We start from the raw sequence: 17,435 nt of genomic DNA, 5'->3' as shown, positions 1-17,435 counted from the left end.
TAATGGCTGTGTCTGGGTCTGTCCGTGGGTCCATAATGGCTGTGTCTGGGTCTGTCTGTGGGTCTATAATGGACGTGTCTGGGTCTGTCTGTGGGCCCATAATGGACGTGTCTGGTTCTGTCTGTGGGTCTATAATGGCTGTGTCTGGGTCTGTCTGTGGGTCTATAATGGACGTGTCTGGGTCTGTCTGTGGGTCTATAATGGCTGTGTCTGGGTCTGTCTGTGGGTCTATAATGGACGTGTCTGGGTCTGTCTGTGGGTCTATAATGGCTGTGTCTGGGTCTGTCTGTGGGTCCATAATGGCTGTGTTTGGGTCTGTCTCTGGGTCCATAATGGCTGTGTCTGGGTCTGTCTGTGGGTCTATAATGGACGTGTCTGGGTCTGTCTGTGGGTCTATAATGGACGTGTCTGGGTCTGTCTGTGGGTCTATAATGGCTGTGTCTGGGTCTGTCTGGGTCTATAATGGACGTGTCTGGGTCTGTCTGTGGGTCCATAATGGCTGTGTCTGAGTCTGTCTGTGGGTCTATAATGGACGTGTCTGGGTCTGTCTGTGGGCCCATAATGGCTGTGTCTGGGTCTGTCTGTGGGTCTATAATGGACGTGTCTGGATCTGTCTGTGGGTCTATAATGGCTGTGTCTGGGTCTGTCTGTGGGTCTATAATGGCTGTGTCTGGGTCTGTCTGGGTCTATAATGGCCGTGTCTGGGTCTGTCTGTGGGTCTATAATGGCTGTGTCTGGTTCTGTCTGTGGGTCTATAATGGACGTGTCTGGGCCTGTCTGTGGGTCTATAATGGACGTGTCTGGGCCTGTCTGTGGGTCTATAATGGCTGTGTCTGGGTCTGTCTGTGGGTCTATAATGGCTCTGTCTGGGTCTATAATGGACGTGTCTGGGTCTGTCTCTGGGTCTATAATGGACGTGTCTGGGTCTGTCTGTGGGTCTATAATGGCTGTGTCTGGGTCTGTCTGTGGGCCCATAATGGACGTGTCTGGGTCTGTCTGTGGGCCCATAATGGCTGTGTCTGGGTCTGTCTGTGGGTCCATAATGGCTGTGTCTGGGTCTGTCCGTGGGTCCATAATGGCTGTGTCTGGGTCTGTCTGTGGGTCTATAATGGACGTGTCTGGGTCTGTCTGTGGGCCCATAATGGACGTGTCTGGTTCTGTCTGTGGGTCTATAATGGCTGTGTCTGGGTCTGTCTGTGGGTCTATAATGGACGTGTCTGGGTCTGTCTGTGGGTCTATAATGGCTGTGTCTGGGTCTGTCTGTGGGCCCATAATGGCTGTGTCTGGGTCTGTCTGTGGGTCTATAATGGATGTGTCTGGGTCTGTCTGTGGGCCCATAATGGACGTGTCTGGTTCTGTCTGTGGGTCTATAATGGCTGTGTCTGGGTCTGTCTGTGGGTCTATAATGGACGTGTCTGGGTCTGTCTGTGGGTCTATAATGGCTGTGTCTGGGTCTGTCTGTTGGTCCATAATGGCTGTGTTTGGGTCTGTCTCTGGGTCCATAATGGCTGTGTCTGGGTCTGTCTGTGGGTCTATAATGGACGTGTCTGGGTCTGTCTGTGGGTCTATAATGGACGTGTCTGGGTCTGTCTGTGGGTCCATAATGGCTGTGTCTGGGTCTGTCTGTGGGTCCATAATGGCTGTGTCTGAGTCTGTCTGTGGGCCCATAATGGACGTGTCTGGGTCTGTCTGTGGGTCTATAATGGCTGTGTCTGGTTCTGTCTGTGGGTCCATAATGGCTGTGTCTGGGTCTGTCTGTGGGTCTATAATGGACGTGTCTGGTTCTGTCTGTGGGCCCATAATGGCTGTGTCTGGGTCTGTCTGTGGGTCTATAATGGCTGTGTCTGGGTCTGTCTGGGTCTATAATGGCTGTGTCTGGGTCTGCCTGTGGGTCTATAATGGCTGTGTCTGGGTCTGTCTGTGGGCCCATAATGGCTGTGTCTGGGTCTGTCTGTGGGTCTATAATGGCTGTGTCTGGGTCTATAATGGACGTGTCTGGGTCTGTCTGTGGGTCCATATTGGACGTGTCTGGGTCTGTCTGTGGGTCTATAATGGCTGTGTCTGGGTCTGTTTGTGGGCCCCCTAATGGACGTGTCTGGGTCTGTCTGTGGGTCTATAATGGCTGTGTCTGGGTCTGTCTGGGTCTATAATGGACGTGTCTGGGTCTGTCTGGGTCTATAATGGACGTGTCTGGGTCTGTCTGTGGGCCCATAATGTCTGTGTCTGAGTCTGTCTGGGTCTATAATGAACGTGTCTGGGTCTGTCTGGGTCTATAATGGACGTGTCTGAGTCTGTCTGTATCGCAGACGGTAAATAATCACCGCAGAGACCCTGTCCCGAATTCTGTATCGTTACAAACACCCTACCACCCAACGGCGTCGCCAGAACTAATGAAATGGTCACGTGGTTGGGTGAGCGTTACGATCGTTTCGGCTCAACCCACCCACTGACCCAATCATCCACCCACCCACTCAACCACCCACCAAATCATCCACCCACCCACTCTTCCATCCACCCACCGACCCCACTCTCCCATCCACCCACCGACCCCACGCTCCCATCCACCCACCCACACCACTCTCCCATCCACCCACCCACCCCACTCTCCCATCCACCCACCCACCCCACTCTCCCATCCACCCACCCACCCCACTCTCCCATCCACCCACCCACCCCACTCTCCCATCCACCCACCCTACTCTCCCATCCACCCACCCACCCACCCATCCCACTCTCCCACCCACCCCACTCTCCCACCCACCCACCCCACTCTCCCACCCACCCACCCCACTCTCCCACCCACCCACCCCACTCTCCCATCCACCCACCCCACGCTCCCATCCATCCACCCACCCACCCCACTCTCCCATCTACCCACCCACCCCACTCTCCCACCCACCCCACTCTCCCACCCACCCCACTCTCCCATCCACCCCCCCACTCTCCCATCCACCCCCCCCCACTCTCCCATCCACCCACCCACCCCACTCTCCCATCCACCCACCCACCCACCCCACTCTCCCATCCACCCATCCACCCACCCACCCCACTCTCCCATCCATCCACTCGCCCACCCCACTCTCCCATCCACCCACCCCTTCCACCCACCTCACTCTCCCATTCACCCACACACTCCACACACCCCACTCCCCCCATCCACCCACACACCCACCGACCCACATACCCACCCACCGGAACAACCAATCAAATGTATCCTCTCAACAGTGACGCTTATAATGGTTCTGCCTTGCATCGAGTTTAGCGTTGAACTGGGACCCCCCCCCATGTCTAGCAGAGAGAGGGCCTCTTCCCCTATAACCATCTGGGCACTGCACCAGCATTCGTTCAAGCAGAGCCTGACTGCTGCTGATGAGACACTGAATGTCGAAACCAGCTTTTCCCTATAATCATCTGGGACGGTTCACCAACATTGATTCAAGCAGAGCCTGGCTGCTGCTGATGAGACACTGAATGTCGAAACCAGCTTTTCCCTATAATCATCTGGGACGGTTCACCAACATTGATTCAAGCAGAGCCTGGCTGCTGCTGATGAGACACTGAATGTCGAAACCAGCTTCTCCCTATAATCATCTTGTCAGTGCACCAGCATTGGTTCAAGCAGAGCCTGGCTGCTGCTGATGAGACACTGGATGTCGAAACCAGCTTCTCCCTATAATCATCTGGGACAGTTCACCAACATTGATTCAAGCAGAGCCTGGCTGCTGCTGATGAGACACTGGATGTCGAAACCAGCTTCTCCCTATAATCATCTTGTCAGTGCACCAGCATTGGTTCAAGCAGAGCGTTACTGCTGCTGATGAGACACTGAATTATGAAACCAGCTTCTCCCTATAATCATATGGACAGTGCAGCAGCATTGGTTCAAGCAAAGCGTTACTGCTGCTGATGATGGACACTGAATTATGAAACCAGCTTTTCCCTATAATCATCTGGACAGTGCACCAGCATTGGTTCAAGCAAAGCGTTACTGCTGCTGATGAGACACTGGATGTCGAAACCAGTTCTTGCCTATAAACAACTTGCAGTTCACCTGCTCTCGTTCAAGCAAAGCCCAACTCTGCTGCTGATGAGACACCGACAGTCGGAACCGGTCCTTGCCTATAAACATCTGGGCACTTCACCAGCATTGACTCAAGCAAAAAACCCTGACTGCTACTGCTGCTGACGAGACACACGAGCGTGGAAATCGGCCCCCCTTGGCCTTGCGAGAGGCCTACCTTACCTTTCACCAAGTGGGGGGTGGGGGGCCCTTCCTTCCTTCCAGCAGAGGCGTGGGCTGCTGGTTTGCCAGGGGGGGGGGGACACGGAAGGGGCCCTCGGCTCTCGATGCGAAGAAGGCCAGGACCCATGAGCCGCCACCGGCGCTCGCGTGTGAAGGATTTGCCGAGCCCGGCTCCTCTCCTCGCCGATGTTGCCCGGCAACGCACCCGACGCGCCCGTCACGGAGCCCACACCGCCGCTAATCTGGCTTCGATTAATGAAACCCCGTTTTTTGGTTTTTGAAACGGTGGTTCTGTTCTGGTTTGTGGTGGTAGTGGTGGTGGTGCTGATGATGTTGGTGGTGGTGCTGTTGATGATGATGATGGTGGTAGTGGTGGTAGTGGTGGTGGTGCTGATGATGATGATGGTGGTGGTGGTGCTGATGATGATGATGATGGTGGTGGTGCTGCTGATGATGATGATGATGTTGGTGGTGGTAGTGGTGGTGGTGCTGATGATGATGATGGTGGTGGTGGTGCTGATGATGATGATGATGGTGGTGGTGCTGATGATGATGATGTTGGTGGTGGTAGTGGTGGTGGTGCTGATGATGATGATGTTGGTGGTGGTGGTAGTGGTGGTGGTGGTGCTGATGATGATGATGATGGTGGTGGTGGTGCTGCTGATGATGATGATGGTGGTGGTGCTGCTGATGATGTTCACTTTGAGTCTTCTCGGCCACAGTAATGCCCTCCCTTTTCTGTGCTTGTGAAACGTGGACCCCTCTAATGGAACATCTGCGCCAGTTGGAAACATTCAGGCAGGCACGCCTACAGTCCATCCTGGGTTTAGGCAGGCTGGATTGTGTGAGGAGCTCTCAGATCCTCGAGAGAGCTGGACAAAGTCCCATCGGTGAGCTCCTCCGGCAGGCAAAGCTGCATTGGCTGGGTCATGTAGCCCGCATGCCCAGCCACCTCATGCCCAAGCAATCTTCTGTTTGACCGCATAGAGGGGCCTAAACGAGCACAACACATGGGCTGGAGAAGAGATGTACGGGAGGATGTGGAGCTGAGTGGACTTGCCAACGACTGGTACCAGTGGTGTCAAGATTGGCCTCTATGGAGGAGGCTCGTGATGGGTGCTGTTACTGGGCAGTTGGAGGCAGTCGCCCTCCAGCAACAACGGAGGGCAGAGGAGCGATGCTCACAACAACGAGCGGCGCGCCGGGCCGGATAAAATGCGGAAAGTTGGCACAGTAGGGGGTACAGCTGATGCATCTACCAGCCATCTCAGTAAGCCAACCCATGGCACCTGGGTCTGTTCCGAGACCTCCTGTCAGCGAGCCTTCGACACTTCACGTGGCCTCAAAGTGCACCTAGCCTGGCACAGACGCCATGGTGACGTCACCGTCACTTAGTGGCGAATGGTTGTGTAGCGGTTAACGCGCTGCGCTACAAACCCGGCGACCCGAGTTCGAATTACGCTCACGGCCAACACCGGTGGCGATTAATCCGAATCGTTCATGGGCCTCCCCCTAGGTCGACTCGGCCTCAAATGAGCGCCTGGTGCGGTGCGTAGTAAACATCGCCACTGGGGAGACAAAGGCGGTCGGGCGTGCTGCTGGCCACCCACCCCCTCGTGTGCCCACAGTGCCGGCCTTCATAGGTGCTGCTCGCTAACAGCACTTAACTCACAGCACTTGCCTCAACAGTCTGTTAAGGCTATATACGGGGGATCTTTGTATTTGGTGGTGCTGATGGTGGTAGGTGGGGAGCGGTGAACCTCGTCATCCGAGTTCGATTCCCGCTCACGGCCAACACCAGTGGCGATTAGCTGAACCAGTTCCTTTGCCTCCCCTAGGTCGACTCGGCCTCAAATAAGTACCTGGTGTGGTGTGTAAACACATCGCCACTGAGGATTTAAAGGTGGCCGGGAGTGGTGTTGGCCACCCGCCCCCTCGCTAATAGCACTTGCCCCAACTGTTTGTGAAGGCTATATGGGGGGGGGGGGTCTTTGTCTTTGATGGTGGTGGTGATGGTGTCAGCAGCAATGTGTTCATGAGCTTATTGTCACTGTCTTTAATGTATCTCTATGAGTCTCTGTGGGTCTCCATGTCTCCCTTGAGTATCTGTAGACTCGGCACTGCCCATACATTGCCCATAGACTCAACACTACCCATAGACTCAACACTACCCATACATTGCCCATAGACTCAATACTACCCAAAGACTCAACACTACCCATACATTGCCTATAGACTCAACACTACCCATACATTGCCCATAGACTCAGCACTGCCCATAGACTCAACACTACCCATACATTTCCCATAGACTCAACACTACCCATAGACTCAACACTACCCATACATTGCCCATAGACTCAGCACTGCCCATAGACTCAACACTACCCATACATTGCCCATAGACTCAACACTACCCATAGACTCAACACTACCCATACATTGCCCATAGACTCAGCACTGCCCATAGACTCAACACTACCCATACATTTCCCATAGACTCAACACTACCCATAGACTCAACACTACCCATACATTGCCCAAAGACTCGACACTACCCAGGCTCAACACTATCCATACATTGCCCATAGACTCAACACTACCCATATGTTAACCCAGAGTCAACACTGCCCATACATTGCCAATAGACTCAACACTACCCATATATTGCCCATAGACTCAACACTACCCATACATTGCCCATAGACTCAGCACTGCCCATAGACTCAACACTACCCATACATTGCCCATAGACTCAATACTACCCAAAGACTCAACACTACCCATACATTGCCAATAGACTCAATACTACCCAAAGACTCAACACTACCCATACATTGCCAATAGACTCAACACTACCCATACATTGCCCATAGACTCAATACTACCCAAAGACTCAACACTACCCATACATTGCCCATAGACTCAATACTACCCAAAGACTCAACACTACCCATACATTGCCCATAGACTCAATACTACCCAAAGACTCAACACTACCCATACATTGCCAATAGACTCAATACTACCCAAAGACTCAACACTACCCATACATTGCCAATAGACTCAACACTACCCATACATTGCCCATAGACTCAATACTACCCAAAGACTCAACACTACCCATACATTGCCCATAGACTCAATACTACCCAAAGACTCAACACTACCCATACATTGCCTATAGACTCAACACTACCCATACATTGCCCATAGACTCAACACTACCTCAAAGACTCAACACTACCCATACATTGCCCATAGACTCAATACTACCCAAAGACTCAACACTACCCATACATTGCCCATAGACTCAACACTACCCCAAATACTCAACACTACCCATACATTGCTTATAGACTTAATACTACCCATACATTGCCCATAGACTCAATACTACCCAATAGACTCAACACTACCCATGCATTGCTTATAGACTTAACACTGCCCATAAGCTCAACACTGCCCAAACACTGCCCACACACTGCCCATTGACGTATTACAGACACACACGCGCGCGCGCACACAGACGCAAGGTGGTGTTATCGACGTGGACCACGTTGACTCGCTAATCTGTTTTAAATTAAACGTGGGGAGGAGGCCGTGGTGGCGCGAGATTTGTCACGGGAAATCAGCTTAGCGTAGGAGGTGGTTGTTGGTTGGTGGAGGAGGAGGAGGAGGTTGGCAGCGTCCTGGCACGAAGGCATCGACAAATGTGGCGCTGCCGTGCCGGTGAGCGACCAACCCGGCGGAGCATGAGTTCGATTGCCGGTGCGGTGTTGTGGTGAACACCGCCGCCGGGGAGACGAAGGTGGCCGGGCGTGCGTGGTGTTGGCCGCACACCCCCTCCGTGTGCCTCGATGTGCCGGGCTTCATAGGTGCTCGATGAGGGCACTTGCCCCCCCCCCTCCAAGTGGTTTGTTGAGTGCCGTACGGGGGGGGGATCTTTGACGGTGGTGCTGGTGCTGGTATTGGTGGTGGTGTTGGTTGTAGGTCCCATCGGTGAGCTCCTCCGGCGGGCAAGGCTGCGTTGGCTGGGTCACGTAGCCCGCATGCCCGGCCACCGCATGCCGAAGCAGCTTTTGTTCGGCCGGATCGAGGGGGCTAGGCGGGCGCGGCACGGGCTAGAGAGGAGATGGAGTGATGTGGTACGGGAGGACGTGGAGCTGAGTGGACTTGCCGATGACCGGTGCCAGCGGTGTCAAGATCGGCCTCTGTGGAGGAGGCTCGTGAAGGACGCTACTGGGCAGTTAGAGGCAGTCGCCCTCCAACAACAACGGAGGGCGGAGGAGCGACGCTCACAACAACGAGCGGAGCGCCGGGTGGCTAAAGCACAGCGGGTTGGCACAGTAGGGGGCACAGGTGGTGCATCAGCCAGTCATCTCAGTCAGTCGACCCGTGGCACCTGCTGGGTCTGCCCCGCGACCTCCTGCCAGCGGGCGTTCGACACTTCACGTGGCCTCGGGGGTGCACATGTCCTGGCACAAGCGTCGTGGTGACGTCACCGCCACTGAGTGGCGAATGGCGGTTGTTGTTGTTGGTCATAATAGGTGGAGGGGGGAGGCGGAGGAGAGTCAGGCCCCATGTATTTTACGAGCAGCAGGCGTGAGAATGAGCAGCGGCAGGCGAGACTCCGTGCCAGACACAGCCGCGGCACCGCAACAGCGCTGCCGTGTCTGGCACGGCAAGGGCTCGAACCCAGAGGGTGCGGGGAGCAAGCGGCCTCGCGATTTGGCGCAGCACCACGAACCTGGCCACGATCCCGAGTTCGATTCCCGCTCGCGGCCACCCAACACCAGTGAGGAATATCTGAACCGGTCCTGGGCCTCCCCTAGGTCGACTCGGCCTCAAAAGTAGTACCTGGTTGCGGTGTGTAGTGAACATCGTCACCGGGTGGACGAAGGCGGTCGCGCTTTGAGCTGGCCAACCCCCCCCCCTTCACAGGCGCTGTTCACTAACAGCACTTGTGCCAACAGTCTGTTAAGGCTGCACAGGGGAATGTATACACATATACATGTATGTATATATGTAGGTATGTATGCATGTACATATGTATACATCTGTATGCATACATGTGTATATATATTGGTGTGTATGTATATAGGCATGTGGGGAGCGATAGTGTAGTAGCGGTTGGCGCGCTGCGCTATGAACCCGGCGACACGGGTTCGATTCCCGCTCACGGTCAACACCAGTGACGATTATCTGAACCGCTCCCGGGCCTCCCCTAGGTCGACTCGGCCTCAAATGAGCACCTCGTGCGGTGTGTAGTAAACATCGCCACTGGGGAGACAAAGGCGGCCGGGCGTGGTGCTGGCCACCCACCCCCTCGTGTACCGTTACCGGCCTTCATAGGTGCTCGCTTACAGCACTTGCCCCTACAGTCTGTTAAGTCTGTACGGGGGATCTTTGTCTTTGTATACATATAGGCATATATGTATGTAGGTATGTATATGTGTGTGTGCGTGGGGAGCGATAGTGTAGCGGTTAGCGTGCTGCGCTATGAACCTGGCGACCCGGGTTCGATTCCCGCTCACGGCCAACACCAATGACGATTATCTGAACCGGTCCCGGGCCTCCCCTAGGTCGACTCAGCCTCGAATGAGTACCTAGTGCGGTGGATAAAAACATTGCCACTGGGGAGACAAAGGCGGCCGGCCGTGGTGCTGGCCACCCACCCCCTCGTGTACCGTTACCGGCCTTCATAGGTGCTCGCTAACAGCACTTGCCCCGACAGTCTGTTAAGTCTATACGGGGGATCTTTGTATACATATAGGCATATATGTATGTATGTAGGTATGTATATGTGTGTATACGTGTGTGTGTATGTGTGTGTGTGTGCGTGTATGCATACACATGGACGACTTCCTCTCTGCTGAAGCCCTCTTAGCATCAGCAGCGGCACAGCAGCAGCAGCAGCTCCCACGTTGGCCATGGAATGGCGTTGGTGGTGTCCACTCTGGGCCAAGTTAGGACCCTGTTCTCCCTCCCCACCCCACCATCTCATCCGGGTCCGCCCGCTTTTCCCGGTGGTCCGTCCGCTTGTTTTACCCTCCCAATTTAGGAAACGTGCGCTGGGATTATTTTAGGTGGTTTTTGTTAATGCCGCTGTAAATTTCCACGCGGCGATAAGCCACGTTTGTGTGTTTTTTGTTGGGCTGTTATTTGTGGTGGCCAGGCGGCTTCTGGAGTTTTAGTATGGGTCTCGATGAATGGGTCTTTGTGGGTCTCTCTGTATGGTTGTCTGTGGGCGTTATGGGTCTACCTGGGCGTTTGGGGGTCTATATGGCTCTCTGTGGGTCTATGGGTCTCTACGGATCTCTGGTTTTTATGGGAGTCTCCCCATGGCGGTCGAGCTGCTAGAATTTGTGACGGGGGAAAGGCCGCTTCTGAAAAATGAGGCCACGTGGCTCGGTGGGGCCTTGCCTGGTGGCGGTAAAAAAAAAAAATAGTTTAAACCAGATTCGGAAAACTGTCGTGACTGCTGCAGGAATTGCTCTTTGGTTCTTTCGGTAAAAGTCGCGTAGAGAGTAAATTAAATGACGATAGAAGAAGGGTCTCGATGAGTGTGGGTCTCTGTGGGTCTCTGTGGGTTTCTCTCGGTTTCGATGAGTATAGGTCTCTGTGGGTCTCTGTGGGTCTCGATGAGTATAGGTTTCTGTGGGTCTCTATGAGTATAGGTCTCTGTGGGTTTTTGTGGGTCTGTGTGGGTCTGTGAGTATAGGTCTCTGTGGGTCTCTGTGGGTTTCTGTGGGTCTCGATGAGTATAGGTCTCTGTGGGTCTCTGTGGGTCTCTGTGGGTCTTTGAGTATAGGTCTCTGTGGGTCTCTGTGGATTTCTATGAGTGTTGGTTTCTGTAGGTCTCTGTGGGTTTCTCTCGGTCTCGATGAATATAGGTTTCTGTTGGTCTCTATGAGTATAGGTCTTTGTGGGTTTCTGTGAGTCTCGATGAGTATAGGTCTCTGTGGGTCTCGATGAGTCGCGTAGAGAGTAAATTAAATGACGATAGAAGAAGACGACGTTTCGAGTGCAACACAAGCAACCATTTGTTAGCTGATGATGATGGGTTGCTTGTGTTGCAATCAAAACGTCGTGTTATGTTATTAATTAATTTATTTCTACGTGACTTTGCCGAAAGTACCAAAATAGTTTCGTTTTAGTATGGGTCTCGATGAGTATGGGTCTCTGTGGGTTTCTCTCGGTCTTTATGAGTATAGGTCTCTGTGGGTCTCGATGAGTATGGGTCTCTGTGGGTCTCTGGGTTTCTCTCGGTCTTGATGAGTATAGGTCTCTGTGGGTCTCTATGAGTATAGGTCTCTGTGGGTCTCTGTGGGTCTCGATGAGTGTGGGTCTCTGTGGGTCTCAATGAGTATAGGTCTCTGTGGGTTTCTGTTGGTTTCTCTCGGTCTTGATGGGTATAGGTCTCTGTGGGTCTCTATCAGTATAGGTCTCTGTGGGTCTCTGTGGGTCTCGATGAGTATAGGTCTCTGTGGGTTTCTCTCGGTCTCGATGAGTATAGGTCTCTGTAGGTCTCTGTGGGTTTCTCTCGGTCTTGATGAGTATAGGTCTCTGTGGGTCTCTGTGGGTCTCGATGAGTATAGGTCTCTGTAGGTCTCTGTGGGTTTCTCTCGGTCTCGATGAGTATAGGTCTCTGTGGGTCTCTGTGGGTTTCTCTCGGTCTCGATGAGTATAGGTCTCTGTAGGTTCCTGTGGGTCTCGATGAGTCGCGTAGAGAGTAAATTAAATGACGATAGAAGAAGACGTTTCCAGTGCAACACAAGCAACCATTTGTTAGCTGATGATGATGGGTTGCTTGTGTTGCAATCGAAACGTCGTGTTATGTTATTCATTAATTTCTTTCTACGTGACTTTACCGAAAGTACCAAAATAGTTTCGTTTTAGTATGGGTCTCGATGAGTATGGGTCCCTGTGAGTCTCTGTGGGTTTCTGTGGGTCTCGATGAGTATAGGTCTCTGTGGGTCTCTGTGGGTCTCTATGAGTATGGGTCTCTGTGGGTTTCTGTGGGTCTCTATGAGTATGGGTCTCTGTGGGTCTCTATGAGTATAGGTCTCTGTGGGTTTCTCTCGGTCTCTATGAGTATAGGTCTCTGTGGGTCTCTGTGGGTTTCTCTCGGTCTCGATGAGTATAGGTATCTGTGGGTCTCTGTGGGTCTCGATGAGTATAGGTGTCTGTGGGTTTTTGTGGGTCTCTGTGGGTCTCTGAGTATAGGTCTCTGTGAGTCTTTGTGGGTTTCTGTGGGTCTCGATGAGTATAGGTCTCTGTGAGTCTTTGTGGGTTTCTGTGGGTCTCGATGAGTATAGGTCTCTGGGTCTCTGTGGGTTTCTCTCGGTCTCGATGAGTATAGGTCTCTGTGGGTTCCTGTGGGTCTCGATGAGTCGCGTAGAGAGTAAATTGAATGACGATAGAAGAACACGACGTTTCGAGTGCAACACAAGCAACCATTTGTTAGCTGATGATGATGATGATGGGTTGCTTGTGTTGCAATGGAAACGTCGTGTTATGTTATTCATTAATTTCTTTCTACGTGACTTTACCGAAAGAACCAAAGAGTAAGAATAGTTTTGTTTTAGTATGGGTCTCGATGAGTATGGGTCTCTGTGGGTTTCTGTGGGTCTTTGTGGGTTTCTGTGAGTCTCGATGAGTATGGGTCTCTGTGGGTTTCTCTCGGTCTTGATGAGTATAGGTCTCTGTGGGTCTCGATGAGTATGGGTCTCTGTGGGTCTCTGTGGGTTTCTCTCGTTCTCGATGAGTATAGGTTTCTGTGGGTCTCTATTAGTATGGGTCTCTGTGGGTTTCTGTGGGTTTCTCTCGGTCTCGATGAGTATAGGTTTCTGTGGGTCTCTATGAGTATAGGTCTCTGTGGGTTTCTGTGGGTCTCGATGAGTATAGGGCTATGTGGGTCTTTGTGGGTTTCTGTGGATCTCTATGAGTATAGGGCTCTGTGGGTCTCTGTGGGTCTCGATGAGTATAGGTCTCTGGGTTTCTGTGGGTCTCTATGGGTTTCTCTCGGTCTCGATGAGTATAGGTCTCTGTGGGTTTCTCTCGGTCGCGATGAGTATAGGTCTCTGTGGGTTTCTGTGGGTCTTGATGAGTATAGGTCTCTGTGGGTCTCTGTGGGTCTCGATGAGTGTAGGTCTCTGTGGGTCTCTGTGGGTCTCTGTGGGTCTCTATGAGTATATGTCTCTGTGGGTTTCTGTGGGTCTCTATGAGTATTGGTCTCTGTGGGTCTCTGTGGGTTTCTGTGGGTCTCTATGAGTATTGGTCTCTGTGGGTCTCTGTGAGTCTCTATGAGTATAGGTCTCTGTGGGTCTTTGTGGGTTTCTGTGGGTCTCGATGAGTATAGGTCTCTGTGTGTCTTTGTGGGTTTCTGTGGGTCTCTCTTGGTTTATGGGTCTCTATGGGTCTATGTGGGTCTACGTGTCTGTGGGTTTATGTGTCTCTGTGGGTCTCTATGGGTCTATAGGAGTCTCTGTGGGTCTCTCTGGGTCTATGGGTCTATGTGGGTCTATGGGTCTCTTTGGTTCTCTATGAATCTCTATGGGTCTATGTGGGTCTATGGGTCTCTTTGGTTCTCTATGAATCTCTGTGGGTCTATGGGTTTCTGTAGGTCTATAGATCTCTATGGGTCTATGTGGGTCTATGGGTCTCTTTGGTTCTCTATGAGTCTCTGTGGGTCTCTGTAGGTCTATGGGTCTCCGGTTCTCTATGAATCTCTGTGGGTCTATGGGTCTCTGTAGATCTCTGTAGGTCTATGGATCTCTGTGGGTCTATGGGTCTCTGTAGGTCTCTGTAGGTCTATGGATCTCTGTGGATCTCTATGGGTCTACGTGCCTCTGTAGGTCTATGGGTCTCAGTGGGTCTCTCTGGGTCTCTGAGTCTCTGTGGATCTCTATGGGTCTCTGTGGGTCTATATGGCTCTATGGGATTCTCTATGGGTCTCTGTGGGTCTCTATGGGTCTATGGGAGTCTCTGTGGGTCTACGTGTCTCTGTGGGTCTCTATTAGTCTCTGGGTCTATGGGTCTCTGAGTCTCTGTGGGTCTACGTGTCTCTCTGAGTCTCTATGAGTCTCTGAGTCTCTGTGGGTCTATGTGTCTCTGTGGGTCTCTCTGGGTCTCTGGGAGTCTCTATGAGTCTCTGGGTCTATGGGTCTCTGAGTCTCTGTGGGTCTACGTGTCTCTCTGAGTCTCTATGAGTCTCTGAGTCTCTGTGGGTCTATGTGTCTCTGTGGGTCTCTCTGGGTCTCTGGGAGTCTCTATGAGTCTCTATGAGTCTATGAGTCTCTATGAGTCTCTGTGGGTCTATGGGTCTCTGTGGGTCTATGGGTCTCTGTGGGTCTCTCTGGGTCTCTGTGGGTCTCTGTGAGTCTCTGTGGGTCTCTCTGGGTTTCTATCAGTCTCTGTGAGTCTCTGTGGGTCTATGTGTCTCTGTGGGTCTATGAGTCTCTGTGGGTCTGTGAGTCTCTGTGGGTCTCTCTGGGTCTCTATGAGTCTCTGTGGGTCTCTATGAGTCTCTGTGGGTCTCTATGGGTCTCTGTGGGTCTCTATGAGTCTCTGTGGGTCTATGGGTCTCTGTGGGTCTCTGTGGGTCTCTATGGGTCTCTGTGGGTCTCTATGGGTCTCTCTGGGTCTCTGTGAGTCTTTGTGGGTCTCTCTGGGTCTCTATGAGTCTCTGTGGGTCTATGGGAGTCTCTGAGTCTCTATGAGTCTCTGTGGGTCTCTCTGGGTCTCTATGAGTCTCTGTGGGTCTCTGTGGGTCTATGGGAGTCTCGATGAGTCTCTATGAGTCTCTGTGGGTCTATGAGTCTCTGTGGGTCTCTCTGGGTCTCTATGAGTCTCTGTGGGTCTATGAGTCTCTGTGGGTCTATGAGTCTCTGTGGGTCTATGTGTCTCTGTGGGTCTATGTGTCTCTGTGGGTCTCTATGGGTCTCTGTGGTTCTCTGGGAGTCTCCCCGTGGTGGTGTCGTGTGGATTTTTCTCCGGGTCCTCCGGTTTGTTCCCTTCGATTTTAGAAAAATACATTGAAATTATTTTGATTATTTTTGCTGCCATAAATTTCCAGGCAATGGATAAGCCACGTTGGGGAGCTATCGGTTTGTGCCAGCCAGGTCGCTTCTGAAAAATAAATTAATATCTCTGTGGGCTTTACCCGTCAAGATGAATCGTAATTAAGTTTCATTTGTATATTTTTTAAGTGGTTTGTTCACCTCTCCTATACTTTGTGTGTACTGTGGTTGTTGTTGTAATGTTCTGACGCCGTGCCCCTACTGGACATCTGTGAAAAAAGAGGTTTATAGCTCATCGGATTTTTTTTTTCCTTAGGGATAAATATATATTCGAATTCTGAGCCTACCCGTGTAAACATCGCAGATCCACTCATGGGATTTAGCACGGCGGCTTTGTGTACGTGTGTGTGTGCAAGCGCGTGTGTGCATACATGCGTGTGTGTGTGCGTGATTGTGTGTGTATGTACTTGCATGCGTGTGTGTGTACGTGTTTACGTGGGGAGTGGCGGTGCGGCGGTTAGCGCAGCGCTGCGCTACGAACCCGGCTATGACCCGAGTTCGATCCCCGCTCGTGGCCACCAACGCCAGCGATGATTATCTAAAACCGGTCCTGGGCCGCCTCCTCTCTCGGTCGACTTGGCCTCAAATGAGTACCTGGCGCAGCGGTGTGTAGTAAACACCGCCACTGGGGAGACAAAGGCGGCCTGAAGTGGTGCTGGCCACCCTCCCCATCGTGCCTTGTCGGCTTTCATAGGTGCTACTCGTGAGCAGCACCTGCCCCAAAAGTCTGCTGAGGCTATACGGGGGACCTTTGTCTCTGCCTTGTGTACGTGACCAGGCTAGTCTGGTATCAGGGAGAGATGTCTCCGGGCTTAGCGCTTACAGCGGTGAGGGGTTCAGAAGGCGGTGGTGGTGGTTGTTGTTGTTGTTGTCGTTGAAATTGCAACACGTGGATGTGTGGGTGAGTGGTTGAGTTTTTTGGGTCGGTGGGTGGGGTGGATGATTGGGTGGGGTGGGTCAGTGGGTGAGAGTGTGGGTGAGTGAACGAGTGAGTTGCTCAGGAGGTGAATTTGGTAGGTGAATGAATGGGGAGAACATGCAAACTCCAAATATACAACAGGCCTCAGGATCGGGGGATCGAACCCACGGACCTCCTGCTCACCAGGCGAGTTAGTTGACATCTCCGAGCCACCGCGGCCACTGGGAAGACAAAGGCTGCCGGGGGCGGTGCTGGCCCCCCACCCCGGCGTGTGCCATGCCCCCCACCCACTCGCCGGGAGGCAGTGCCAAACCCTTTGCCGGGATTAGTGCCGTGGGGATAAGGAATTTGAAAATCCGCTAAGCTGGTGGTGGTGGTGATGGTGGTGAACAGCAGTTGTTTACTGGGTCAGAGCGAGTGTGTGGGTGGGACAAGGTGTGCGTGGGCCGGCGTATGCGTGGGTCATCCGTGTGTGCGCGTGGGTCAGCGTGTGCATGGATCGGCGTGTGTGGGTGTGAGTGGGTAAGCGTGTGCGCGTGGGTCAGCGTGAGTGTGTGGGTCGTGTGTGTGTGTGGGTCGGTGTTTATGCGTGGGTTCGTGTGTGTGTGCTTGGGTTAGTGTGTGTGTGTGTGGGTCAGCGTGAGTGTGTGGGTCGTGTATGTGCGTGGGTCGGTGTTTATGCGTGGGTTCGTGCGAGTGTGTGCTTGGGTCAGTGTGTGTGTGTGTGGGACGGTGTTTATGCGTGGGTTCGTGTGTGCTTGGGTCAGTGTGTGTGGGTCGTGTGTGTGTGTGTGTGGGTCGGTGTTTATGCGTGGGTTCGTGCGAGTGTGTGCTTGGGTCAGTGTGTGTGTGTGTGGGTCGTGTGTGTGTGTGTGTGGGGGTCGGTGTTTATGCGTGGGTTCGTGTGTGCTTGGGTCAGTGTGTGGGTCGTGTGTGTGTGGGTCGTGTGTGGTGCTGACCACCCACCCCCTTGCGCGACTTTGTAGGTGCTCGCTAACGGCACTTGCACCAACAGTCTTGTGAAGTCCGTCTTTCGTGATTTGAAGCTTTCGTGACTGCAGGAATTCACACTCTTTGGTTCTTTCGGTAAAGCCACGTGGGTAGAAATAAAAACAACGACGTTTCGATCGCAACGCAACGGCAATCGTCATCAGGTGAAACAATACGGCAGGCGGACCGCTGAGGCGAG

General features: G+C 52.8%; 1 protein-coding gene across 2 annotated transcripts in view; it reads left to right on the top strand.

Moving 5' to 3' along the window:
* The window catches only part of LOC116957078 (protein NDRG3), a 97,330-nt gene that overhangs the window by 31,700 nt on the left and 48,195 nt on the right, over positions 1-17,435 (top strand). The window lies entirely within an intron of this gene.

Source organism: Petromyzon marinus, chromosome 69 (assembly GCF_048934315.1).
Source record: "Petromyzon marinus isolate PM22_M1 ecotype Great Lakes invasive population chromosome 69, UKy_Petmar_22M1.pri1.0, whole genome shotgun sequence".
Classification (NCBI taxonomy): Eukaryota; Metazoa; Chordata; class Hyperoartia; order Petromyzontiformes; family Petromyzontidae; genus Petromyzon; species Petromyzon marinus.
Note: the sequence above shows the minus strand (reverse complement) of the source record. Positions and strands in the feature narration are given on the sequence as shown.